The sequence below is a fragment of the Ammodytes marinus genome, assembly GCF_949987685.1.
Source record: "Ammodytes marinus genome assembly, chromosome: 18".
NCBI lineage: Eukaryota > Metazoa > Chordata > Actinopteri > Uranoscopiformes > Ammodytidae > Ammodytes > Ammodytes marinus.
The window spans coordinates 993,701-1,004,842 of record NC_137222.1 but is presented as its reverse complement, the minus strand read 5'-3'; positions in this window follow the sequence as shown (position 1 = coordinate 1,004,842).

The window sequence follows — 11,142 nt, the reverse complement described above, 5'->3', positions numbered from 1 at the left end:
TAACGTTAAGCTATTTTCTAACCAACATAATCCTTTGAATAACACAAACATAACATTAGGTAACGAAGTAGGCGAATAAAACATTTGTATTGACTTACCTGATATAGAAGAGCAGGGGGGTGTCTGTTTCAGTCCCAGCTAACTGTTGTAATCCATACTCTCGCTGGAGACGTAACTCCTGTACTATGAGCACTTAGTATTCATGTTTAATGTAGCGGATGCTGATTCTCTTGTTTTTAACTGTGCTATAATGTCCTGTTTTAAACATTTTGCTGGTGAAATGGTCTCAACATTGACGGCAGCAAGAGCAGCTAGCTGGCTAGCGCGATATTAACCAACAGAACGGAACAGGAAGAACGTCACACAGCTTAGTGCAGAGCAACCATAGCAACAAGCTAGCTGTAGGCGTGCTTGGCCGATATGGGCGAGCTTGGCAGATATGGGCGTGCTTGGCAGCTGCACTGGTAAGTGGAAGCGGCTGCATCTAGACCATATAGCTATAGTGTGGGAGAAGGGGGAGGGGAATCTAGAATCCTGAAATGTATTATTATTATATCCGGGGGTGCTGCTGTAAATAGGAAGAGGTTCAGTAATGTCTAATACAGAAGTAGGCCTACTGGTCATTATGAGCAATTGATAAGCACGACCTAAGACTTTAATTTAAAATAATGTGATTAGAATGACAAAGTGTCCTTATACAAAGGCCTATAGATACAAATAAAACAAAATAACTCATGCATTGTAATGGTGTAGGTTGTGATTAAACCTTTGTTTGGGTGGAACACATTTTAAATCGGAGGGAGGGATCTGGGGGTTTTGAGCATTCAACACTTTATTTCCTGCATTCTGATGAATTGGTATGCACCAAATTTATTTAAAGTAATTGAAAACATTATATTCCCGGTGACAAAAATATAATAGAATAGAATGCAGTAATATCAGGCATTCTGTATTGCTTTAAAAAAGGGGGTTATTATTCATGTCTATCATTGAGAGTTTAGTGGCTGGTGGTATTTACTAGCCTGCAAATTTCAAATATTTAAAAATAATACAGTGCAAAATGAGGTTATAATCCCAGGCCCGGCCCTGGGCATAGGCAGTATAGGCAAATGCTAGGGGCGCATCCATCCGCAGGGGGCGCCGCTACAAAAAAAAAAGAAAAAGAAAATGGGCTACCAAAACTTTATTTTAATTTTTTTTACTAATACTGTTAATACTATAATTTAAAAATATGAGTTAAGATTAAAATATGACAACTACTGAGGATAGACAAACTATAAAAAAAATTGAAGCGCCCCCCTCTCCTCCGATAGACTCCTCCAGATTTCTGGCGATCAGCCAGGTATCTGAACGGTAACTTCACCGGTCGGAACCGGAGGAAAAGAGCCCACACCATGTCAAAATGACAAAAGCGCTCTCGTGCCAAGGGAAGACTGAGAAGGAAAAGAAGAGGAGGAAAAACGTGACAAAGACAGAGGTAGGCCTACAGTGACGTTAATGTGATGAATGAATAGTGTGCTGCATTGTTTTAGCCGTTGTAGGAGCAGTGTGTTAACTTGCTAGCTTACTTTTGGAAGATGGGTAACGTTACTCCCAGTTTAAATTCATCAGAGGCATTTAGAAAGATTTTTCATGTAGCCTACATCCCCTGTCATAATTTGCCAAAGTTTGCCCTGCTTGTAATGGTTATTAGAAAGCTATTCCTTTTCCACTATAATTAATGGTTGTCAACCATGGGTTTATTGTGTTAGTTTACATCAGTGTTAAAAGTGCACAGTATAATAACTGTTAATATTGCATACTTGAGGCAAGTCAAGTTTATTTGTGAGGCACTTTTCAACACAAGGTAAATCAAAGTGCTATACATAAAGCCATGAGATATCATCAGAAGGCTTGATTCTGATTTAATAAAAAGCAGGAGCAAACTTTCCCGTTTGATTGTACCTTACCTAGGCCTATAGCTTTCCATTACTTACTGCTTCTCTTCACTCTGGTTGGATGCTAAACTGCATTTCATTTTAATGACGAGTTTAATCTTATCTAATTTCCATTTTAAAGCTTTTCACCATGTATTAATATAAATAATGTAACAACATGTATACTTCTCTTTTCTCTTCAGGTTTTCATTTGAAATACTTTGAGCCACCTGTCCTGCAGACATCTTCTCCACCTCAGCACAGCCCAGTGATGCAGCATGAGGAAAAAAGGCTTCAGCAATAGACCAAAAGGCAAGAGTAGTCAGGCTGTAGCAAGGTGAGGTGAGCTTGTTGAGATATGAAGATGAGGTCTTAACATCTAAATGTAGACAGCTCTCTGTTGGAATCAAGTTAAATAGCAGTACAAACCAGAGGTCTCTGTCATTTAATTTTGTAATATAGCTTTTGTGTGGAATTATATTCAATGCAAAGTTATGATGTATTTAAACTATACTTGTAATATATTATAATTTTAAATGTTAACGTCTGCATTTTTTTGTGCAAATCGTAATATTGTATTCATGTTTTAATGTTATGTCACTTGTTTTGTAATATGTTTTTTTATTTTGTGGGTTATTTTCTATCTAAAATAAAATGAAATGTCAAAGACAAAGCTATCCAGTTCTGTGTGAGTGTATGAACAGTGGTGGACCTGACTGCAATGCAATGGGGGCGCCAGCTAAAATCTTGCCTAGGGCGCCAAATTGGTCAGGGCCGGCCCTGTATAATCCTCATTTTGATTCCTTTATACTAGTAGTGACTGGGTGTGCAGTGGAGAGAGGAATGCAGACAGATATAGAGGGAGGAAGAGATAGCTTTATTTTATAATTTAGCTTTTAGATTTGTGAGTGATCATCGCTGACTTTAGACTGACTTGCGCTGTCTGCTCCGTGAGGCTCGAGCCGATCAGCTGAGCGAACAGCTGTCCGACACGGAGATGAAAAATGAAGGTGGAGCAACCAAATATAAATGAACAAATATTGTACTAAACTGTAACACAAGTAATAAGCTGTGGAATTTAATTTGTATCAGTAGCCTACAGTAGTCCACATTCTTCGCTCAGCCACTAACTGTTTCGTATTACACATGTGCTGATCACGTGCACACAGTCGAGTTCTTTTTTCTTTTCTTCCATTCACCCAATCTGCGGTTCATGTGCGTGCGCAACCTGGTCCGTATGGACCACGTGATCAACCGTGATCTGTTGCAGCACTACCATTAACTGACAAGAGACATTTATATTTGTTATGACCCACTTTACTGGCGTCAATATAGTCAGAAACTTAAGTTAGAGGGGTTCTCAACCTTCTGCAAGCTGGGCCCCCCCACCGACCCTGACAACCCCCCCCCCCCCCACACACACACACACACCACCCTACACAGATAGATAGATAGATAGATAGATAGATAGATAGATAGATAGATAGATAGATAGATAGATAGATAGATAGATAGATAGATAGATAGATAGATAGATAGATAGATAGATAGATAGATAGATAGATAGATAGATAGATAGATAGATAGATAGATAATCTATTATTGTTATTATCACAAGGGCTAGGCCAGTGGCGCACCTTTGAGTTGAACATTGGGTTTAGGGTTGGGGTCCGGAAATTTCTTATATTTTAACGTTAAATTCTGGTGCACTTTAAAATCTAATTATGAGATTGTATCAATGAGACACTGAGGAAATGTTTTTTTTTTAAATCTCCTTAGAAGAGAAGAAAATAGTAGCCTAAATAGAACATACACAGAATAAATTCTACAATAGGTATACCTGTTATGAAAAAGCTTCACAAAACAAAGTCTATGATCAATGGGAAACACTGCTGTCTGACAACCCAGTTCAGAGAATGTTTCAACTATTGAGTCTTGGATTTGGAAAGTGGCCAGATTTAGCTCAAAATGCTACCTGCGATTAATGTGCTGTGCAGCCTGAACGCGGAGTTGTGTGTGTCTCAGTGGCGATTCCAGGAAATTTTGACTGGGGTGGCCAAGGTGGGCCACAGAGCTAGAGTGGGGTGGCCATCGCACCCCTGAATGAATAACATGTGATATGCTGTACAACCAATTCAAAGATGATTTATAATCCCAAATGCCCAAATCATGTTAGTATCCATTGTAATGTTTGTCAGAAAACTAAACCCCTGAAGGGGGGTCTGGGGGCATCCCCCCCAGAAGATTTTTTGTGTTTTTAACATGTAATCTAAGCATTCTGGTGCATTCTGGCGAAGATAATAAAGGAAAAAGTCAATATTCATTTCAGTTCAGATGAATAGTAAAATTAGCAAGACAACATAACTTGCTAGCAGCCAGATGCCTAACAACTGGACAGAGGGACGGATGACAACTAGCTTTTGACCAAATATCTTGCTAAAAAAATAAACCTTTATTTATGAAATTCTGCCCTGAGAACATGTTACACTTGCTAACTACAAACTTAATTTTTTTTATTCAGATTTCAAAAATCTGCTGGGACACTTGCCCATACACGTGTATGGGTGGCACGCATGTCACAAGCACACTTATGCTGTTTTCAAGACCTTTGCTGACCAGAGACCAGTTCTAGTGGCCACAGTCCTACCATTAATTCAGTACTTGAAAATTGCAAACTGATCTCATATCAGTGGATTGGAGTGTTTGTGTGATGAACTTGGCAACTACCTATCAAAAAAAGTTAAGAAAGAAAAAAAATACATATCATCTCTGAACTAGGCTACATATCAGGAAAAAAATTGAAATTACAAAAAAAAAAAATTAAGATAATTTTTATTTTTTTATTTTTTTTCATCCCCCTCGCGCACCCCCGGTAGAGTGTCCGCGCCCCCCACCGGTTGAGAACCACTGAGTTAGACCGATCAAAACAATTATTTCCTCAAAAAAAGAGTCAGTCTAAAGTCACTTCCAACGCCCATACATATGACAAATAAACATATTTAATCTCCTCTGAATCTTTCTGCTCTGGTGAAGTGCTGCCACCTGCAGGCTGCTTCCTGTCACTGTTAAATCCTGTGAAAGAGATGGAGACTGAATGCAGAGTTCAGATCAAATTACAGGAGGTTGAAAACGCTGCTATCTTAGAATAAATTAACGTTAGGTTACATAAAGACAGGCAACACAATAAATAACGTTTCATTTCATTGACAGTAATTAAATAAAGGATGTAATAATAATAATAATAATACATTTCAGGATTCTAGATTCCCCTCCCCCTTCTTCCACTCTACTTCTTGACGTCATGAAGACAACATGTACTCCTCCAGTGTAAGCTATACTCCAGTCAAAGGAGGACTCTTCAGGAAACTTGGATCAGATGGAGAATCAGTTTTTAAGTGACCTCCAAAAAAGCGCTTTATAAATCCTATCTATTATTATAATTGTTATTATTAATACGTGCATGCTTCTGAATCTGGATTATTTGGTGAAGACAAAGCCATTGGTGGATTACCTTCACAACACTGGACTATACAAAATGATTTAGGGCTAAATAACAAACAGTGGGGGGCAGCAATACCGCTCCTATGTAGATATAAAAAGGCTCATTCTAAGGTCTTGAAAAACAAACTTTTATTACCAGGTGATTATACACTCATTAAAACATACATATGGATATTATATTCTATTTCCATCAAGTCTGTTATGAAAAAGGCCAATTAATTCTACACACTGAACCTTTAATATCTAAATAAACTGCATACAAACTAGTTCTTATCACATTTGAGGAGGCTACAAATCCATATACATTCACATATTAACCACATGGTGGCGCCATGCTAAACAAAGCAACATGAACCTGAAATAAACTCTGGAACATTTCAACTGTAGTGTAGTAGCACTGTATCTCCACTAGATGGCTCTGAAAAACTGCTTTCAAGCCCCTGTAAACTGAAATCCACACAATCCTAACTATGTGATGTGGGGAGTTAGTTGCATGATAGTAAAGCATCTGAAAAGAGTTAGGCAATATTTATCAATCCAAATTGAAGGTATTGTCACTTGAGTTTGATTAAGCTTTACAGAAATTCAGTCTGGCTGTTGCAAAGGAGAACGTTTAATACACAGTCCAGTCAAACGGTCTAGACCAGGGGTCGGCAACCCAAAATGTTGAAAGAGCCATATTGGACCAAAAAAAACAAAAAACAAATATGTCTGGAGCCGCAAAAAATTAAAAGCCTTACATAAGCCTTATAATGAAGGCAACACATGCTGTATGTATCTATATTAGCTATATTAGCCTACTATCAAAATGACTAAGTTGGCTACAAATACATTATGAGCCTTCACAATTAAATGTTTTTTTCCCCGCAGCGCATCCTAGAGAATGACGCACCACGTGACTACTCTGTTGTACAATGCCGCCTCAAGTTTAACTTCATTACAATATTAATGAATGATGTTTCATTGCTTTGATGAAATTAAAGAAATGCAATAAAGAAATCAGATTTTTTATGTCGTTTTTATTTTGAGGATTCGAAAACAACGACAACAAAATGGAACGTGCATAACGTGCCCCTTATCTGGGCAACAAACGGAGTGTAATAAAACGCAGCCTGCATTTATAAAAATAAAACAGCAGCCTTTTGAAAAGGTAAAGTATATAAAATCAAATTAAGACAGTTTAGTTTGATTTCTGTGCAAATGCCAAGCAAGTCAGTGCCTTTCAGTGGTATTAATTGGATCATTTCTTCTTGCGGCCCATCGGAGTTCACATACCTGCATAAAAGCGCAGTCTGTTCAATATCGATCACATCACAGGACTCATCACAGGCAATTGAGTATGCTGGCCCTGAATTAATGTCCTTGATTTGCTGATCGGTGATGTTGCCTGCCATTTTAATGGCCCTTTCCTTCACTGTCTTAGCGGAGAGAGGCATGTCTTTGATTTTCTGTATTATCTCGGTTTTGTTTTTGAAATCTGCAAATAGGTGTTCTGATATGTTGATGAACGACTCCTTCATGTAGTCACCATCTGTGAACGGTTTTCCACGCTTTATTATCTCCCGGGTTGCAACAAAACTTGCAGCAGTAGTGGAGTTTGGAGATGCAATCCACTTCTTAAATCTATTTTTGCGCTCCTCTAATTTCTCCAGAAGTAGGCTAATGCAATCGCACTTTTTCTCTCACTCCCAACTGGGTACTCGGCTGCAAATGTAGCATGCCTTCCCTGGAAATGTCTTTCCACATTACTCTTTTTGTTATTTGACAACTGGCCCATCACACAGCCGCCGATTTGTTTACGACAGCCACCTGCCTGGCATCCCGCCCTGCTGATAGAAACGTGTGTCGCAGGCTATGACGCAAATCTAGGGTGACAGAAATGTTGATATTTAATATTTATTCTACACCTTTTTACAGCATTGGAAAACGTTAAGACTGTTTGTGTCATGTTTGTCCTCCTACAGAAACCATATTAAAATAAAAATTATATTTCCCTCCCCCATCTTTTTCCATTTTCAAACATTTTTGAAAAAGCTCCAGGGAGCCACCAGGGCAGCGCCAAAGAGCCGCATGTGGCTCCAGAGCCGCGGGTTGCCAACCCCTGGTCTAGACAGTAAAAAAGCATATTTTTTTAAACTAAGTTTTATAAAATGTATGAACAGATAATTTTCAATAAAAAAAAACACTCCAAAATAAAGATGAGTCAACAATGTGTAACCTAAGAGATTGATTATAAAAATATCTAAATAAACTAGTTTCTAATAAGTGAACAAAAGCATTTTTGAATACAACAAAACTTTAAATTGATTAAAAATAATGAAAAATCAAAGAAATGGTTTTGAATGTTTGTTTTTTTTCACTCAGAAATCAGCTGTGATCCCTATTTCTTCAGTGAGTTCTTAAATCAAATCAAATGAACACTGGAGTTCACACATCATGGTCTGATCGGTCCAGGTTTAAACACACTTGTGCTTCTTCAGGTAGGAGTTTGAGGAGAAGCTTTTCATACATTTGTCGCAACAGTACGGTTTGTGTCCAGTGTGGATTTGCTCATGCTTTGAGAGGTCAGACGATGTGTAGAACCGTTTGTCACAGTGTTGACACTGGTGTGGTTTGACTCCAGTGTGGATAAGCTCATGAGCCCGGACTGAGGAGTTGGAACTGAAGACTTTCCCACAATGCTGACAAGAGTAGATCTTATCCTTTGTGTGGATGTTTCTGTGAATATTGTAAGAACTACTCTGGTTGAAACTCTTGCCACAGTCCTCACAGCTGTACGGCTTCTCTCCAGTGTGAATACGTCGGTGGACTTTGAGGTGTCCTGAGTTATTGAATGTTTTGCCACATAGGTCACAGCTGAAAGATTTCTCTCCAGTGTGAATAAGGCGGTGTTTCTGCAGGTTAGATGATCGAGCAAATGTGTTACCACAGTCCTCACAGTTGTACGGCTTCTCTCCAGTGTGAATACGTTGGTGGAGTTTGAGGTTTCCTGATCGAGAAAAGCTTTGCCCACACTCGTTACAGCTGAACGATTTCTCTCCAGTGTGAATGAGGCGGTGTTTCTGCAGGGTAGATGATTGAGAGAATGTTTTACCACAGTCCTCACAGCTGTACGGCTTCTCTCCAGTGTGAATACGTTGGTGGACTTTGAGGTTTCCTGCTTCAATGAATGTTTTCCCACATTGGTCACAGCTGAAGGGATTCTCTCCGGTGTGGATTCTCTGATGTTTGGTTAAGGCTGAACTCCACCTGAACTCTTTCTTACAGTGTTGACAGCGGTGAGGTTTAGGTTTCTTTTTTCCTTTTTGTTTCTGTAGCGACAGACAGACAGAAATACAAAGACAGCGTATGAGTGAGGCAGAGATGTGCAGTCAGGGTCAGCAGTAGGGATGGGAATCGTTAGGATTTTACAACAAATGAAAAGAAGACAAGGACTTTAATACTCAAATCCATTGGAGACACAGGTCACACACATTAGGGAGGGACCAGTAATCACACAGAAGGGACACTTGACAGGACGAGACAATATTTACCAAAATAAAACAGGAAACAGGGAAACATGAAAAGACAACAACAGAAAACAGGGAGCTTGACAAGTCTTAACAATTGCCTATAAATATAGATATATATCAATAACAGAGTAGTCTCACAAAGCCAGACCAAACTACAGTAAGTAGTATGGTCTGGAAGCAGCCCATTTAGTTGCAGCTACATGGGGGAAAACTGGGCTGGCCTGTTTTTATTTCCTGAATGTGTTTACTTGCTCGATGGATGTTCTGTGCTAGTAGGGTTGCAAAGGGGTGGAAACTTTCCACAAGAATTTTCACTCTGGAATTTTGGGAATATTCTAAATTGGGAACTATATGAATAATCTAAATGGCGCTAAATTAAATGTTCTGACATCTGGTTAAGAGGAATATTGTTTGGCTAATAGTGACTCTCATCCTGGATGTTTGTGTGAGGACATGTGATTGTATTACATTTTTTATTATTATTTATTCATTTTAGAATTAAATTGTTAACGCAGGGTGATTAATTTCTTGAATTAATGTATACATTTTTTTTAACAAAATAATGTGCAGAATGATCCGCCCTGTGCATCCCAACCACTCTGCACTACAGTCGCTCTAGCATTTTGGCACTGCGCGCGGCCACGCTGAGTCGTGGGCGGCAGTTGATGTCCAAAGCAACAGGAGGGGCAACGTTGTCAGTTCACTGCACAAGAGGACACAAACGTCTGCAGTTTTCAGAGGTGTGTGTTAGGGGTGTGCACGTGTACACATGTAACCGTTTAGTAAATCATAACCGTCTAGGAAAAATCAATAAGTGAAAACCGTTTTTATTTTTTTTATTCTTCCATTTTCAAATGTTCTTTTTTTCAAGTTTTTAAATATGTTCTGGAGACACGCATTTATTGATTTTACATCACTAATCACCAATAAACTAATTGGAAAGGATAAAAGCTAGTCTGCCGAATCTGTCTGTCCCTCAGTGTGTGTGTGTATCGGCACACACACACACATGGGGAGTCGCCGTGCTGGGGCTCGTCTCACAGCCACAGACGAGTGATGAAAGATAACCTAAAGATTAAAGTTACCCGGTTGACGTGAACTACGCGCGTAAGTAGCCCAAACTTTATAACACCTGTTCAACCTGCATAAACGTGGACATGTAGATATTAATCAGGAAATGAATGAAGGGCGATAATGACGGCGAAACCATGACAGGCGAACGTGTATGTGTGTGCCTACCGTGGACCTATTATAAGAGGTGTGTAAACGAGCGTAGTTCAGGTCAACTGTGTGTTTACAGGCGAACAAACACGTATGTGTGTGTGTGTGCGTGCGCGCCTACAAGACGGTGGGCGCACAAGGACAATGACGTCACGGTTAACCGTGTACACGAAAAAAATTCCGTCGTGTACACGGTTAGACATTTTTGTAAACGTTCACACCCCTAGTGTGTGTGATTAATAAGTGATATCAACATAACGTCGGCTTTCTGGCACAACAGTCCTCCAGAACATGGGCACACGAGCAGCAATCAAGTTGTAAAGTTGTATTCGGGAATGCAAAACCTATGGATTCACCAAATAAATGCCATTATGTAGCCTATATTTGCTATAAGACATAGCAAAGAGACCGCCAAATTGAATTATTGTGTGGTAGGCCTACAGTTAAGTTCGATTATAATTTATTTTCAGTAGGCCTATTAACGCCATCATTTGGATTTTCAATAAGTAAAAACAATATTTTAAATGTATATATCCACCTTCTGTCATTTATCTTTCCGTTCCTACATCAATATACAGAGAAAATTTGATTTTTTTCGGGCATATTTTGAATGGTGGAATTAATCGTTATTAAAAATGTTAACCGTTGGACAGCCCTATTTATTTTACATTTCGTTGTGTATTGACTTCTGTGTTGTTTGTCCTTAAAACCTGTTAATAAAAATTATATATTTTTTAAATATTGTGAAAATAATATTGATGCACTTTTATTGGTTTTGGCATGCTTTTAAATTTGATGCTGAATTGTTGCCTAATGTTTGCATGATACACTACACACCTACATGCTTTTTTGTTGGCCAGTTGGTTTCTGTTATCATATTAACTGATCAGCTCTGTTTGTGTAGAAATGATCAGGGATATGATTTTTTTTAGCTCGTTTTTATACGCCCATCTGCTCGTTTCTCTAGCGAGATCTGGCAACCCTGCAAACCA